The sequence below is a fragment of the Tenrec ecaudatus genome, chromosome 8 (genome assembly GCF_050624435.1).
Source record: "Tenrec ecaudatus isolate mTenEca1 chromosome 8, mTenEca1.hap1, whole genome shotgun sequence".
NCBI lineage: Eukaryota > Metazoa > Chordata > Mammalia > Afrosoricida > Tenrecidae > Tenrec > Tenrec ecaudatus.
Window position 1 is genome coordinate 60,548,055 of NC_134537.1, and position 18,754 is coordinate 60,566,808.

Consider the following 18,754-nt stretch of genomic DNA (forward strand, 5'->3'; position numbering starts at 1 on the left):
TTCTTCACCGCAATTTGCTATAACATTCATATCTTTCAGTGATCTCTTCATGAAGGTGAGTATCAAATAGGGTCATGTCATGGGAACTAATTGTTCTTAGATTATGAATATGATTAAATGTGAACCCCCAATCCATGGTTTATATATCTATGGTTTATATGTGTGTCTGATTCATTTTGGAGGCATCACCATCATTTTATTGAGGAACATTATAAATCATCCCCAAGGGTTTGTTTAGCCAATGGTATAGAATGTAAAATGCGTATGCCATGTACGTGCAGCACTTGTTGATGAAGATCAATAAGTATAGTCTTTATGGATTATGAGTCAATGTAGAGGAAACCAAAATCTTCACAATGGGACCAAAAGATTACATTATGATAAATGGAGAAAAGGATGAAGTTGCCAAAGATTTTTGTCTTGCGTGGATCCACAATCAGTGCTCATGGAAGCAGCAATAATGAGCTCAAAAGACACATGCCATTGGGTAGATCTGCACAAGACCTCTTTAGAATGTTGAAAAGCAAGGGCTTTGAAGATTAAGGTGCTCCTGACCGAAGCCATGGTCTTTTCCATTGCCTCCTTTGCATGTGAAAGTTGGTCATTGAGTAAGGAAGACAAGAATGGATGCACTGAATTAAGGTGCTGGAGACAAATCTTGAACGTACCTCGGACTGCTAAAAGGACATACATAACATTCTGGGAAGCAGTTCAGCTAGAATGCTCCTTGGAGGCAGGAATGGTAAGACTTCCTCTTACATACTTCAGATATGTTGTCGAGAGAGACCAATTCCTGGAGAAGGACATCTTGCTTGGTAAAGTGGACAGGCAAGGGAAAAAAAGGCCCTTGATGAGATGGATGGACACAGTGCCTGCAACAACGTGTGCAGGCCTAGGAACAATTCTGAGGATGCTGCAGGACCACACAGTGTTTTAATTTATCGCGTGTAGAATCACTATAGGTCAGAGCCAACTAGATGGGAGCGAACAACAACAAAGTCCAGCTTTTTAAACTGGAATGCATGAATTGTTGTCTTGTACAGATTAAAATCTTAAGTGACTGGACACTATTTGCACAAATAGTGAGGATGGGCAAAATGTACAAAAACATTCACAAAGGCAGAATCATATGTATACGAGAGAACATTATATCAAAGAGCAATTGTATATTGAAAAACTATCCCAGCCCATTCCAGATCAAGTCCTTACATTCTATATTAGCCCATAAGTCTGATACTAGTCCATAAAGCACTCTTCAGACTCATGCAGCCAGGTGCCGTGGTGCAGAATGCAGGTAGATCACAGGCAGGTAAGTGCAAAGTCTTGTGGATTCAATCGCGGTGGATGCTTCTACAGGGCTAATGCTCCCATCAGCTGTGGCTCCACGTGGCTTGTCAAGAGGAAGCTAAAGCCAAACGAGTGGAGCCTCCTTCCAGGGAGAAAGAGGGGAAGTTCCCAGAATCCTTTTAATAAGGCCATGTCCAAAAGGAGTCATCATCAAGCTGTGACCTGATTGACAAGCTAAGCTCCACCTCTAGACTTATTCACCAAGTTGACATGAAATTATGTAGCTACCACATCTACTTCTGGAATGAGGGTCTTTTCAGCCTTTAAGTCCAAGGGAGTATTTCAGTTTCTTGTTCTACTGCAGGCATATTTAAGGGAAAGCTCAGTGCCATTTGTGGAATTTCCAAACCAGGTCTTTCTAGTGTCGCCTGTGGAGGGCATAGTGCCTAACAGAGGGCCTAGTCTAAGATCTCAGCTGTCTTGAGCACATGTCCGGGGAGTAAATTCTGGATAGGAACTAAGCCCAAAGTATCCAATTAGGATCACAGTATCAGGTGTTTGTTTGTTTGTTGACCCCCCTGTGGGGTCTGTGAAAGCAATGCTAGGCATTTCCCCCAATGGCAGGTTGCTGCACCAGGCAGGTTTACCCAACTTTTCTGAAACCAACACTCCCCTCCTCCATATGGTCCATCAATGAGAGCCCTCCTGCTTTGTTTTACTTTTTAAGGAATTCTTTAATTTCTGGGACTCTTCTCTCTCCATATGAATTTGGTAATTAGATTTTTTTTCATTTCTTAAGGAATTAAGATAGGATTTGGATCATAATTGCAATGCATTTATAGAATGCTTTGGGTAATATTGACATTTTCACAGTATTGTCTTCCTCGATATAAACATGGAATATTCTTCCATTTATGTAGGTCTTTTTTAGTTTCTCATAGCAATATTTTGTAGTTCTCTTTGTACAGATATTTTGTTTCTTTCCTTTGGTTTATTTAATTATTTGCAAGGCTATTGTAAATGGTATTGTTTTCTTAATTGCTTTGGGCAACTCCCTTTACTGGTATACAGGAATCCAAGTGATTTCTATTTGCTATTTTACCAAACCCTTCAATAAGTTTTTTTGTAGAATCTACTGCATTCATTCTTTATAAAATTATATAAAGAATTTCACTCATTTCTTTGCCTGTTTGTATTCCCTTGATTCTTCTGATGTCTAATGGTTCTGACTAAGAATACCAGCATGGTGCTTATTCAGAGTGATGAGAGAGGGCATACTTATCTAATTCCCATTCTCAGTTTTGCTTCATTGAATGTAATATTAACCACTGAATTTCCATATATGGCTGATATTATATTGAGGAATTTCCCTTCCATTCCTACTTTGTTGACTTTTTTTAAAACTAGGAATGCATCTTAGATATTGCCAAATGCCTTTTCTGTGCCTATTTATACTAGCATGTGACTCGTGTTCTTTTTGTTGTTTGTTTTGGGATTGTATTGATTGTTTTTCTAATGTTGAACCATCCTTACATCTCTAGTATGAATCCCACTTGATCATGGTGATTTTAAATATATATATATATATATATATATATATATATATATATATATATATATATATATAGTTAGATTCCCTTAGCCAGAAATTTGTTTAGGAGATTTGCATCTATGTCCACAAATAATGTTGGTCTGTAGTTTTCTGTCTTTGTAGGTTATTTGCCTGATTTTTGTTAACAGGGTTAGGCTCGCTGTATAGAATGAATTAATGAGTTTGCTGTCATTTTCTATATTCTGGAATAGTTCATGTAAAATTAATGACAATTCTACAGTAAATATTTCATCAAATTTCCCTGTGAGGCATCTACTCCTGGGTTTTGCATGGTTGGAAGATTTTTTTAAATAATCTTACCTGTTTCTTCTTTTGTTATGGATCTGTTGAGTCTTCTACATCTGTCTGCATTTATTTGGGTAGATGGCATATTTATAGACATTTCTCTGTTTCTTCTATATTATCAAACTTGTTGGGGGGTAGTCTTTCAAAGTAATGTTATTCTTTTCATTTTAATTGGCTCTTGTGATGTTGTATTTTACATCTCTATTGATATTTGCCTCTTTCTTTTTTCTTTATTTGGAAACTTTGGCAATGATTTGTAAATTTTTTTGTTTCAAAGAACAACTCTCTTGTCTTGTTGGTCTTTTCCATTGTTTTTTGTTGTTGTTGTTTTCAAGTTTGTTTATGTATGGTCCTAAGCTTATGATTTTGTTTCTTCTGTTCTTAGAAGGTTGGTATTGTTATCCTTGTTCTACTGGTTGGAGGTGTTTTGTTGAGGTGTTGCATCTTATATCCTCTTTTTTTGAGTGTGCATTGATTGCTATAAATTGTCCTCCCAAAAGGTGTTGGTATATTGTGTTATCACTTTAGTTTGTTTGAAGGAATTTCTCAAGTTCATCTCTTATTTAAATATTTAAGTATGTTGTTTAGTCTCCGTGTATTTGTCTTCTATTCCTGTTATTTCTATTGTTGGTTTCCAGTTTTACAGCACTGTGATCTGAGAAAATGTAGTATAAGATCTTGAGGATTTTTTTTAAATTTAAGGCTTGCTTTGTGGACTAATAAATTATCTTTTCTAGAGTGTACCATGTGAGCTAGAGAAGTGGATTTTTTGCATTGTTGTAAAGTGGACTTCTCTGTATATGTTTCATAAATCAAGCTGTTTAATTGTGTTGTTTAACAATTCTGTCACCTTATTGAGTTTCTTTCCTGATGCGCTGTCTTTCCTTGAAAGGAGTGTAATGAAGTTTCCTATTACTATTGTCAAACTCTTTATTTATCTTTTAAACTCTGAGGATTTGATTGATGTATTTTAAGAGCATTTCATTCAGTATGTATATGTTTATTATGGTCATGAATTTCTGGTCAATTATTTCCTTTATCATCATGTAGTGTCCATTCTTGTCTTTCATTTTAGTATTTTTCTTGGAGTCTATTTTATCAAATATTAATATTGTCACTTGCTCATTTTTATATTTTCAATTGGCTTGACAAATTTTTACCATCTTTTGATAAATGTCCATTTTTGTTTTTAACTTTAAGGTGTGTCTCTGCTAATCAAACCTACTTTTCTGTCTTTTGATTAGTGCATTGAAATCCAGTGTAATTATTCATATGTTTGGGTTTGTTGCTGTCTTTAAGTAATTTTATAGCAATTTGAAGATGTATGAAAGTATAGGGATAGAATTGAATCTGTCAGTGAAGTCTGATGATTTGTACCCTGGGAGCCGCTTGCTCATGCTCTGCTTTCTCTCTCTCTTTCTCTCTCTCTCTCTCCTACTTTGCCTTCCTGTCTATTGGGACTCTGCCAACCAACTCCGAGCTGCCAGAGCCCTGCCATGTTTCCATCAATCTTGCATCCACATGACTGCACTCACTGATCTGTGATCTTCCTGCATTCTACATCAATGCATGTGGCTACTTGAGACAGAAGAGGGACTTATGGAGTAGTATTGGACTTATGTACTTAGGTTGATCTAGGCTAGGGTGTTTTCTTGATTGCAATTATGTCTTGACACTCACATATATGAATGTCATTGGATTTGTTTCTATAATCAAAGTAGCCTAACACACTAAAGTACCTAGTGAGTGGAGTGCAAGAAAAACAAATCACGAAGATGGAGAGTGCAGGCTTATCTGGCCTCTGCTTTATGGCAGTTGGAAGGGATGGTATTTTTCTTCTTTGGAGAGTTGGAAGTCAGATATGGCCACAAGCTTACTCAGTCGATTTCTGGAAAAGACGAGAGAAGTGAGGATTCTTAGAACTGACTTTGGTTATTCTTACCTGAAATGGAGCACATAAATGTAGTGAATGTTAAATTGTAGCTCATGGGGTGGAAAAACCTCTCAAAATTTTCTGAAGCAATAGCCATACTGCTTAGTCAAAATGAAAGAAAGAAGACCTGGCTCTGGCTTGATCCTGTCAGAGATCTATGGCCATATTGTATATTAATGGAATAGTTTAAATAAGAAATGATTTCATTTGTTTTAAAAATTGTGTTTAGGATTTGGCTGTACTGGGATTATATTGATTCCTTCTACCTACTGTTATGATATAATGTCTAATAGAAATAATTGTTGGGAAGTGTGATTAGACAGCATTTGTAAGCCCTTCAGACATTAAATTGGATCTGTTAAGTGAATCACAAAGAAGGCTGTGAGGTAAGACCCACCCAATGCTTTGAGTGATCATAATATGTACATTTGAAAAGACTTGTCCCTAAAGATGTTGAAGAACTTGGGGTGGGGGGAAGGAAGCTAATTTGTTTTTATTGAAATTTGAACAAGCCTTCTCTGTTTGCTCCTTAGTTAGGAAAAATCTGGAACTATGAAGGAATTCTCCCCTCTGGGACTGAAAATTAAAAGGAGGGTGCAAGTATCCTGAGGTGCTCTCTAGATGACCACCTAGATCCATTTGTTGAGTGGAAGTAAGGGAAATACATCAGTCAAGAGATAGGTTGATCTGACCACTGGCACCCAGGGACCTATTGCACAGGAACTAGAGGAGAGATGATAACTGGCTGGTTGGTCTGAAATGTAAACATTTGTGTGGAGCATGAGCCTATTGCTTGACCTAGCCCAACGGAGTTAAGATTGTGAATGCGTGAAGGGGCCAGTGGTATGAAGCAGAGGGGCTTATGTGAGGAACTCCCTGGGTTGTTGCAGTTGAATTCATTGACTTAGCTTGGGATGGCTAGGGCTGAATTCACCAATACCTGACCAGAAAAAAATAAGATTTTTGAGCCTGTGAATTGGTGCATAATATCTACTGATTTGCTGGATGGCCCAGTCTTTTTTGACTTTGCTTATGGATGCTAACTCACAAGGTTGCAACTGATATGGAGATTCTTCACATCAAAGAACATGCTTGTTTTCTCATTGTTTAATAGAAATGGGCAGTGTAGAAAGAGGAAACCCAAAACGGGGGGAGATGAAGATATCAAGTAGCTGGCTTACTAACTTTCTTAGGTGGAGAGAGATGTTGATAGGATTAAGATATAGTTGTTCACATATCTGAAATTGTTAGTCATAAAATATTTTTGTCTTATTCATTATACAATGTGGTTTAAATGGAGCTGGTGTGTTCTCAGTTTTATGTGCTTTGTTTTATCTTATTAGGCACAAGCATGCTTTTATTATTTATTTATTTAAAGATTATGGACAGCTAAAGAGTTTTGTAATGGTATTTAGTTGACAAGGGGTGGTCTATGGTAGTTAGGTAATTTTATGTCAAACTGAAAATGTATCAAAGTATAGTGATGGAATTCAACCTGTCAATCAAGCCACAGTCTGATGAGGCCTTCTTGGGGATGTGGCCTGCTTATAAGGAGGATCCTGGGACTGCTTTTTCTTTCTCTCTTTTTACTTTGCCTTCTGCCTACTGGGATGCTATGCTACCCCTGACACTGAGAGCTCCTGGGCTTCTGCTCTTTTCCACATAACTTGGATCCACACAATGCTGCACCCACTGGCCTGTGAGCTTCCTGCATTCTACATCATTGCATGTTGTTATGTTAGCCTAAAAAGCGACTTATGCGCTAGCATTGGATTCGTGGACTTGACCTGGATTGGGCTGGGAAGTGTTCTTGATATAAAGATCTTTCTTATACATGCATATATCACTGGATTCGTTTCGCTAATCAACCTGGCTGTGTTTGTGTTTGGTTTATTTCCCTTTATGTGTCCATGTGTACGCGTGACAGAGAATTTATGCCTTTAATGAGGATTTGTTCCTCTTGTATTTATTTGTTGTTTTGAATGCTGCTTTCTTTGTATTGGTTTCTCAGTGGTGTTGTTCTGTCTGATATTTCCAGGATTCTCTGCTATTGTTGTTCATTTTCTTTCTACATTTATCCTATTAATGTTTTTGGTAATTCTGGTGTTATTTTTACAAATCCCTTTACTATTTCCCTGTCTGCGTATGTGTTTCTTTCTCCCTCATATTTGAGGAATCATTTTGTCGGATATTGAATTCCTAGTTGGAAGTTTTTATTTTCTTTCAGCATTTTACATGCTACTTCACTGTCTTATTTTTCTGAATAGTTTCGGCAGAAAAGTCTGACCTTATTCTTAATAGTTTTCCTTTCTTCTTGAGTTTTAGTTTTTTTCTCCTTTGTGCAGTTGGGAAATTTTCTTCCAAGGATTTTTATACAGCTCTCTCTCTCTCTCTCTCTCTCTCTCTCTCTCTCTCACTCGCTATTTTTCTATCTATATTTCTTCTTGTCAGAATCCAACTAAGACATCAGGCATCAGTTTTTTATTTTTCCCATTGTTCTCTTGAGCGTTCTGCACTTTTCTTGAATTGAGATAAATACCAATCTTCTGAATTCTATTACTTGTAGTTCCAGGACATTTTTTGTTAAGTATTAATTTGGGCTTGGGCAATTTTTGGTTATTTGAGTTCATTTATCTTGATGTTTTGGGTGTCCTGTTGTTAAAAATTATCTCTGGGATATTGTGGTGTATTTGTTGGTAGTGTATGGGCTGCTATGTAGTGGAGGGGTAGCTGACTTTTTCCAGTTACAAAGAAAGATGAATAACAGAAGTTAGAAACACGTAGTGGATTGGGAAAAGAAGGAAAAGGGAGTGAGATAGATAAATGTGGAAGGTGGCAGAGCAGGGTGTGGACTAGAGAGAGAATAAGATCAAATTAAGATTAGTACTAATGAGGGGCCATTTGGATAGACCAAAATGATAGTAAAAGTAATGGGAACATTTTAAGAGGGGTAACAAGCTTTAATAAGTATGGGGGAAGTATATTTTACTAGGACAGGGAGAGAGAGCAGAAAGAAATAGTGAATATGGTAGAACAAGAGAATAAACAAATAATCAACCAGAAGAAGCACATTTATCCATGTATGTGTGTGTATGTATGTGTGTGTGTACAAAGAAGTAAAGTTTAATCAGATATGAGAAAGATAATGAAAGAAAGAGGAAAAAATGAATAGGGGAGAAAAATAAAAAATAAGAGTAAGATATATATTCAAAATATATAAGGAGTGAAAACAATTAGATAGGTCCTTGCCTTGGTTGTGAATATGGAGTTCTGTTGCTATGGCAGCACCAACATGGACAGGACTGTGCCCCAGGGGCTAGGGAGAAGAGCCTCGCTTAAAAACAAAATCAAAACAGCCTGGTTTGTGTGTGTGTGTGATTTTCCTGTGTCTGCCTTGGTGACCCACATTATCTGTAGGGTGTTGGGCTGCACAGAAGGAGGACTTGTAATTCAAATAGGATTGTATGTTAATTTTTAATACCAGTATATTAAAACTTGGAGAGTATAATATAAATAGATGAACCCAAAGTTTTGGTGAGGATTCCTGCTTCTTTGGTTGGGTATATGCCTGCAGCTGCACACACAGGGGATGGAAGAGTCTGTGGGTGCAGGGACGCTGAAGAATGGGAAAGTAAATGAAAAAAATTAGCAAAAATGTTGTTTGGATTGTGAAGATGCCTATGCCAAACTTTTAATATATCACCTACAGGCCATCCAGGTGTAGGGTTTGGTTGACTGAATTGAAATGGCACCTCTGATGAATCTGGCCAAAAGAGGAAGGAGGCATGCACTGAAATGGCTCCAGCCACTGATCAACCAATGGTGACAGGGAATTGGGAACAGAAACAATTGACCATTGGTGTTGATCTCCAATTAAAAGAGAGAAAAAATGTTGGTGTGCTTAACTTGTACACTGTTTCTCTAGGTTTCAAGGAGTTGAGAAATCCCTCCAGCTGGAATTTCTCTGTTATTTGCTTTGGAAACCTGCCATATTCCTAGAAAACACCTTTAACCACTCTTATTGAATCTTTGAATTACAGCAAAATGCACAATGGATTAAGCATTAATTCTCTTAGTAACTGGAGTCCCTGGGCAGTGAATTCAGATACTTACCAAGAGTCTACAAGGCAGTAGTTCTCAACCTTCTCGAGGTAGTTAATTTATTGTGCCAACCTGCCCGGTAAACACTTGTGGGGCTAATTGAAGAGCATAGAGATAATGGCTCGGTGAGCCTCGCCTTTCTTGTCTCTTGCTCTTTGATCATCGGACCAGTGTGCTGCTGCCTTGCTTGTTCTGTGCCTCAATTTGCAAGCTACACTACCTGTGGGACACCTAACCTGTGGACTGGGTTGCTGTAATTTGAGGTTCCTTCAAGACCTGCTCCACCACACCATTGGAATTTACATCTCTTAAGCTGGGAACTGTTGGACCCTATCAACTGGCTGACGGTTGGTGACCTGCCTTGCTGTTTGCTGCCTTTGCCCAGATAGCCTGAATTGCTTTACAGAGGACTACCCGGCGGCCCTCAAGACTTGAAGGACTGCCAGTGTCTCACAACTGTCTCATGGGAGAGGGTTGCACTGAGCCATTTGTATGGCTTTATACTTTAATTAACTGTTTATTTCTTAGGTTATTTATCCATCTGTATAAATATATATAAAAGTATTAGCATTCTGGTTTTGAATCTCTAGAAAACCCTTCTCAGCCTTCCTAATGCCAGGACCCATTAGTACAGTTCCTCCTGTTGTGGTGAACATAAAATTACTTTCGTTGCTACTTCACAACTGTAATTTGCTACTGTTATGAATCAGGCAGCCCCTGTGACAGGGTCATTCAACACCCAAGGTGGTCGCACCACATGCGTTGAAAACTGCTGGGTCTAGAAAAAAATGCAGGGTAATCTAATTGTATAAAATCAGCAAATTGTAACACAATTCTCACCTGACACAAATCTTAAATCAGAATTCAATTTATGACACTGATTTATTTTAATATTTCGTGCAGAAAAATGATACCAATAACAATAATAATAATATTAAAAAGGAAATAATAATGACAAAGAAATGAAGAGGTGAGGAAATATGGCACATTAAATTTAGTGCTTCACCTCTGTCAATACCATCAAACTGCACTTTGCAGAATTTCCAGAACAGTTTGGCCTAAGTTCACACTTAGAGCTTTTTCTAAACCACCTTGGGTTTGAGGTTGTTATTAATCTCCATTGAATTCCCTCCAATGCATAAGGACAGCATTGCTAGATCCTGAGCATTTCCATTGTCACTAGTACAATAAAATCTATTGTTGTGGCCACTGTGTATATTCAGTGCCTTCTGTTAGGAGTATAACAGACAATATTCTATTGCAATCCACATAGTTTTCAATCACTAATTTAAAAAGTGGATCTACAGACATTTCTTCATGGTCTATTCTAGTCTGGAAGTGACAATGAAACCTGTCCACCATGGTTGACCATGCTGTTATATGAGACTTGCGTGGTATAGCTTCAAGCAGCATAACAACACAAAACCTTCCACAGTAAGACAAACTGACAGGCAGGTGGTGATCTAAATCACCCTACTTTTTAGGAAGTGGTCCGTTCATGTGGATGTATAGTGCTTCTCCCAGAAGCTTAGTTTAACATTATAAGCTTCGTGAGACTATTAGGAAGTTTCTTTAGGTATTGATCTCTAATACCTTCATTATTACTTTGTGATTTTCTTTTGTATTTGGGATTGAATATGATTTGTATTTGGGATGGAAGAATATTTCAGAAATGTCTCCTCTCTAAGTGACCAGTTTGAATGATTTTTTAAAACACCATTGGTATTCCTTTACAGACTGTGTTTATGTTTTTTGTTGTTGTTTTAGTATTTCTTTCAGTGCAGAAAAAATCCTAATACTTAATGTAGGTCGGTTGAGTCCATTACACTTTCGTTATACAAGACAGGTAATATGGCTTATATCATTCATTTTTGAAAATAAAGAGGACTATATATTGTTCTTATGTCATTCCTTCTAAGAGCATTATTAGTGGTGGATAATTCATTATACTGGTTGCTACATTCTCTATTTCTAAGACAAACTTTTTTTACTGTGATCAATTGGTATCAACAATTTCTAAACTATGGTGAAATTTACATTAGGATGTGATTTTTAGATGTATATGTACTTAAATCAATGTCTAGTTATACCTTAATATTTAGGGTAATCTATCTCAGAAAATGGTAAAATTTAAATTAGATATCTCATAGCTTTCTTTAACCTCCATCCAATGTTCTTATAATTTTCTGCTTACTACTGAAAGGAGCACACATATGCTCTTTTAGACTAAACACCTGTGTAGGGATGTTGTGAAGATTAATAATTATTGTTGTTAGGTGCTCTCAAGTCTGTTCTAACTCATAACAACCTGTGAACAACATAAGGAGATACTGTGCAGCCCTGCACTCTCCTCAGGATTATTGCCATGATTGAGCCCATTGTTGAAGTCACTCTGTCAATACATCTAATGTAGGGTCTTCTTCTTCCTCTCTGACTTCTACTTTATCAACCACAATTGTCCTTTTCTAGACTAGCCTCTAGTTCATTATAATTAAACACTGGAATGTTGAAAGGCTTTTATAAGCTCAATTTATATTTTCTTATGAAACAGGAATGAATATATTTTCAGATTATTTTGAGTAGATCCTGAGCATTGATGGCAATGGTGGACTAGTTAAAACCATGCAATGTAAAGACGGCATCTGGCTGAACTCCACTATTTTATATATGCATAATGTATGAGTTGTTTTCAGTCACTCAGATAATTAACGCTCACATGGGATTAAATTCATTGATAATTTATTGAGAATATTTATTATCATGACTAGTATAATTGTGGATAAAAGTTAACACTAATATTTCAAGAGAAGTAATATCCTTACTTTATAATGCTGCATATTTTGTGTTTTATATGAAGGTTCTTCAAAAAGTTTGTGGAAAAAATCCTTTTTTCCCCCTTTGATTCCATTTCCATTAATTTTAAAAGCCTCTTACACACTGAACACACACACACACACACACACACACACACATCAAAAAGTATTGCTAACAGAACTCCAGTTTATATAAGCATGGGTTTGTTCCAAATAAAATGTGTTTAATTTTGTGTCCATGATTAATGGATGACTTCAGACAACTTCTCCCAGTAATACCTAGTCTCCTTAGAGTACCTTCCAAAAATGCCCCAGATACTTACGAACTGGAGTTCTAGTAGCAATACTGTTTTACTTACTTTCATACGTGTTTGTATATATTCAATATACAGATGTCAAATTGCCATCTCTCAAGTTGTTCTGGTTCTCCTTTCCTGCCTATAGCCTAGGGGTTTGAAACTGTAGAACAACTGGCTATTTATGAACACGTGGCCAGCCCTGTGAGCTGTGTCTTAATAGGAAGAGAGAGGAAGGTAGCTGGACAACCAAAGCAGAACATTTCCCTATATGAACCTACCGACGGACCCCTCTGGTGTCAATGATGAGAGTCAGCTCAGGCTTTAAACTGCACTGTAACAAGGAAGCTGTGGCAGCTGAGCTGCAGCAGCCTGTTGTTAGGCGCCATCAAGTCAGTTCCAAACCACAGTGACCCTACGCACAGCAGAAGAAAACTCTGCCGTATCCTATGGCACCTTCACAATAGTTTCTATGCCTAAACTGACTCTTGCAGCCGCTGTGTCTATCCTTCCCGGTGAGGGCCTTCCTCCTTTCTGCTGCCCCTCTACTTCACTATGCATGATGTCCTTTTCCAGGGACTAGTCTGTCCTGACCACATGTCCAAAGTTCATAAGATGAAGTCTCATCATTCTTGCTTCTAGGGAGCATTTTGGATTACTTTTTACAAAACAGCCTTGTTTGTCTTTTTAGCAATCCATGGAACTTCCAATATTCTGTACCAGCACCATAATACAAATGCATTGATTCTTCTTCAGTCTTCCTGATTAAATGTCCAACTTTCACGTGCATATATAACAATTTAAAATACCTGGGTTTGGGTTAATTGCACGTTAGTTCTCAAAGTAACCTTGCTTTTCAAAACTTTCAAAAGATCTAGTGCAGCATATTGACCAAATATTTTATGTTGTTTTTTTTGTGTGTGTGTGTTATTGTTTGAAGTGAACTTGTTTGTCACAGACTCCACGTCCATTTCACTTTCACTGTCCTTTTTTCTTTAAGCCACTCAGACCACTGTTTAGGTTTGAGCGCTAAGGAAGCTGGAGGGATTTTATGTTTTTTGATTTCTTGATTACTGCATCTAGTAGCATTGATTGTGAATCTAAGCAAGACAGAATGTTTGACAATTTCAAACAATTCTCCATTTATTATGATGTCATTTGTCCATTTGTGAGTAGTTTAGTCTTCTTTAGATTGAGCTGTTATCCAAAGACAATCCTTGATCTTCATCGGTAAATGCTTCAAGTCCTCCTCACTTTCAGAAAGCAAGATTTTGTTATCTACATTTAGCAGGATGTTGATATGCTTTCCTCAAATCCTGATACCATGTTCCTCTTCATATGATCCAGTTTTTCTGATGATTTTCTTGGCATATAAATTGAATAAACATAGGTAAGTGATACGACCCTGAAGCACACCTTTCTGATTTTAAGCCAAGCAGTATTCCCTGCTCTGTTCACACAACTGCCGCTTGATCCATGTATAAGTTTCAAATGAGCACAATGAACTGTTCCGAATTTCCGTTCTTGTCAAGGCTAACCACAGTTTGAATGCATTGGCCTAGTCAATAAAACATCTTTCTGGTATTCTCTGCTTTCAGCCAGATCCATCTGACATCTGACATCTGCACCTTATCCATCTTCTGAAACCAGCCTGAACATCTGGCACCTCCCTGTCAATACACTGCTCCAACTATTGTTGGATGCTCTTCAGCAAAACTTTACTTGTATGTTATATCAATGCTATTGTTCTATCATGTTAACCTTATGTTGGGTCACCTTTCTTTGAAATGGCTACAAATATGGACCTCTTTGAGTCAGTTGGCCAAGTATTTGTCTTCCAAATTTCCTGGCATAGATGAATGATTTATTCAAGTGCTTCTCCATCAACGTGCTGAAACGTTTCAAATTGGTATTCTAGCAATTCCTGGAGCCCTGTTCTGGCTAATGCTTTTAGTGCAGCTTGGACTTTTTCTCTCAGTACCATTGGTTTTTGCTCAAATTCAACTTCCTGAAATGATGGAATACTGTTTTTTGGACACAATGACTCTCTATATTCTTTCTATGTCTTTCGATACTTCCCGAAGCATTCAATATTTGTCCCTAGAATGTTTCAATGTTGCAATTTGACGTTTGAATTTTTTCTTGAGCTCTTTTAGATTAGGATATGTTGAGCATTGTATTCCTTTTTGGTTTTCAAACAGCAGGGCTGTGGGCATTTCATTATAGCATTTTACTTTGTCTTCTGGAGCTAGCCTTTGAAATTCTCTGTTCAGTTTTTTTACTTCATTATTTCTCCATTTGCCTTAGCTATTCTACGATTAAAAACACATTTCAGAGTATATTCTAGCATGCAATGATGTCAGATCTTTTCTTCCTTTCTTGTAATCTTCCCGATCTCCTGCTTTCTTCATAAATGTTCTTGATGTTCCCACAGCTCCTCCGAGCTTCTGCTATTATTTTTCAATGCAGCAATCTGTTCATGAGATGTTCTCAGAATTCTGGTGGGATCTATTCAAGGTCTTTTTAGGTGTTAGGGACTCATTTTAATAGTCTTATGAGCAGTTAGTTGATGGTTTTTTCACAGTCAGCCCCTGGCTTGGTTTTAGTTTTTAATATTGAACTTCTCCATCATCTCTTTTCACAGATGTAGTCAATTTGATTCCTGTGTATTATATGTGGAAAAATCCATGTGCATTGTCCCCTTTTGTGTCGTTGGAAAAAGATATTTTCTATGGCAAATCTTCTGTCATGCAATTTCTGTCATTTTATCACCAATGCCATATTTTTCAACTGCTGTTCTATCTTCTTTGTTTCTACCTTTGCATTACAATCATCAATAATTATCAATCCATCTTGATTGCATTTGATCAATTTCATACTAAAGATGTTGGTAAAATTCTTCAATTTTCATCACTAGCTTATGTAGTTGGTGCATAAATTTCCATAATCATTGTATTGATTGAGTTTCCTTGAATGTGGATAGTTATAATTCCATCACAGACGTCGTTGTGCTTAAAAAATATATCTTGAAATGACTGTGAAGCCAACTTTTGGCTCTGAATGCAATACCATTCCTCTGGATTATGTCAGTCTCAGCATGGTAAACTATATAATTTTATTTTTAAGAATGACCAATACTAGTTCATTTCAGCTCCCTAACACCTAGGATACTGCTTTATATTCACTCTCTTTCATTCTTTGGTGACTTCCGACTTTCCTAAGTTTGTACATTTATGTTCGGATTATTAGATTTTCGTAGCTCTTTTTTCTTACCTTGTGCCCCACCAGCCAATGACGCTTTGATTGGCTCCACCTCCACCCACTTTATTCTATGCATGTGATCATGGTTGGCTCCATTAAAAAAAAAAAACAGCTCATCAACAGTGACCTTTCTATTGCCTTCCAACTTGTAGGGCACATCTGGCATTACGCCCCCCCCCCCACATTTTTCTGCTTCACCCCACTAGGCCGTCGTTAGATGATAACATTTCCATGCTCTACGTACGTTTTTCAGCAGCTTCTGCTGGTGCCAGTCAGGCCCTTAGTCATCCTAGTCTGGAAGCTCCACCGAGACCTGCTCACTTGGGTGACCTGCTGGCATTTGAAACACCAGTGGCAGAGCTTCTCTCAGCACAGTAACACACAAGCCCCATCATGCTGCAAACTGGCAGACAGGATTAGATACAGCTTAAGGGCTAAAAACACAAAGTTGTCTCCAACTTTTGACATCCTTCAAGCAAATATCTCCTTTCCCTTCTACCCCAGGGAGCTATGATATTCCTGATATTGCTGGGAAAACGTTAAGCAATGTGCACCTGTATGTGTACATATGTGTGTATTTGCCCATCGTCATAAGAAACATACTGGGACAATACAAGGGTTCCAGTTCATAGATGCGTGAACTTACTCCAAGCTAGCATTTTAAACATGTCTCTATGATGAATGGATGCCTACTGAAAAGTTCTTTCAGAAATATTCATGTCTTTCTCTAATTAGGGTACCTTAATAAAGAAAAAAAAGGTGCTTTCATCAAAACTAAAAGCCAGGGACATCTATTAACCTAGTTAAATTCAAAGCAGAAATATCAGATCAGAAGGTTATGACCACTGTGGTTTGGGATTCCAAATTTTAATCTTGACAGATTTTATCCCAGGGCATAAGACGCTCAAGGGCTTACTAGGAAGAACAGTGAAAGGTACTTTGAGATTTGTTTTTTACATCATGGCATGTACCCGCTCATTCTTTAAGGTTAGCCAGAGCTGTCCTAGGAGGATTTTGTAAGGAAATCTTACCCCATCTACCTTCCGACCTAATCTTGCCACTTCAGACATGTTTGTGCCCCAAACTCAAAGAACATTTCAAAGTAACACTAGTTAAGTCCTTCGATGGATACAAAAATTTCAGTCTTGATGTGGTGTAAACTGAAGAGTAAAGACTACTTCTGGAGAAGGTTAGTGATAGAAACATCATCTTCAAATAGACATATACCCGGAGTCTTAGTCTAAACAGCAAATAGCATTGATCTGGTCATATATTCTAGTCACATATTCATCTCCCTATCTGTCTGTCTGTCTGTCTAGCTAGCTAGCTATATCTATTTATCTCCACTGCCATTTGTTAGTTTTTCAAATTTTGGTAGCTTGTATATTATTAAGATGCTGGAAGTTATGTCATCTGTGATTCAAATACACATTGTGGAAGGATTTTAGAGGAGCTTCTAGATTAAAACAAATTACAGATAAAGGCTTGGTTATCTATTTCTAAATATGAGCCAATGACAGTTATATTAACCATAACAAAATATTGCTTGGCATTGTGCTTGAAGACGAACCTGCTGGATTGGAAATCACACTAAAAATACAAAGGCCACAAAAATGGGCTTGATCATATCATTATCAAGATGACACAACATTAAGAAATTTTTTTCTGTTGTACATGACTTGCTTTGAATATAAGTCAACTCTACAGCACCTATCAACAACTATATGAGTTATGCATCCCTGACTTATGTACTGCTATAATTATGAAAAACTCTATAAAACCTATTATATTGAAAATGATTTAAAATAGCCAATAGGTATAACTTGGAAATATGCATGATAAGATTATTATTACAGCTCATTATTAGGACTACTTTTATTTTGATAAATATGTTTTCCACCACTTGTTTGTCAGTTTATTGCAGTGCAGTGGATTGAATGTTGCTGTGATGCTGGAAGCTATGTCACCGGTATTTCAAATGCCAGCAGGGTCACTCAAAGGTGGACAAGTTTCAGCAGAGCTTCCAGAGTGAAAAACAGACTATCAAGAAGGAATGAGCTATCCACCCCACTTCTGAGAAATAGCCCATCGAAAATCTTATGACCTGCAGCATTGTCAGATACTGAAACTGTCATGAATAGCAGCATAGCACTATCAGATTTAGTGCCAGGAGATGAGCCTTCATGTTGGAAGGCACTCAAACTATGACTAAGGAAGAGCTGCCTCCTTAGAGTAGAGTTGATATAATGGCCTGGACAGAGCAAAGCTTTGGGGAGCTTCATTTGCTAATGGGGCACAACTCAAAGAAAAGACAGTTGTAAGCACGAAAAAACTGGTGAGTCTGACTGTGCTTCTTTCTAGGCAAATTTATTTATTCTATGGCAGTCCATGATGTTTTCAATATTCTTCATCGTTACCATACTTCAAATCCATCAATTATTCTGTGGTCTTCCTTATTCAGCTGGCTCATTTCCAGCTTTCACACACGTGTTAGAAGATAGGGATTGTCATGGTGTGGGTCAGGCACAACTTAGTTCTCAAATTGAGAAAAGGCCTCTTGGATTTTGAACGTTTTAGGGAGGAGTCGTGCAGCGCAGATTTGCCCAGTGAACTGCGTGGCTTCATTTCTGCACTGCTGCTTTCACATAATTGATGGTGGAGTCAAGAAATATGAAACACTTGACAATTTCTATTCACAATGTCTACTGGTCCAGCGATGAGAACTTTACTTTCTTTACACTAAGTTGTAATACTTAGTACTGACTGCTCAATTATTCGATCTTGATCAGTAAGTGCTTCAAGTCCTCTTGGATTTCAGAAAGCAAGGTGTGTCATTTGCATACCACAAGTTATTAATGAGCCTTGCTCTAATCCTGCTTCTGTGTTCTTCATAGAGTTAGTTTCTCTCATTACTTGGGCTAGTGCCCGCGTGGGTTTCAACCCCACTCTCGGAACCATAATGTTTTATTCTGGGTACTTTAGAGAAACAAATCCATAGAAACTCATGTATAAGAGAGAGTTTTATAGAAAGGGTAAGTGCACATCAAGAAAACATCCCAACCCAGTGCTGCTCACGCCCACAAGTCCAACATTAACCCATTAACGTGTTTGTCCAACACCAATCCACAAAGTCCTCTTCCATCTCATAAAACACACGCTATGATGT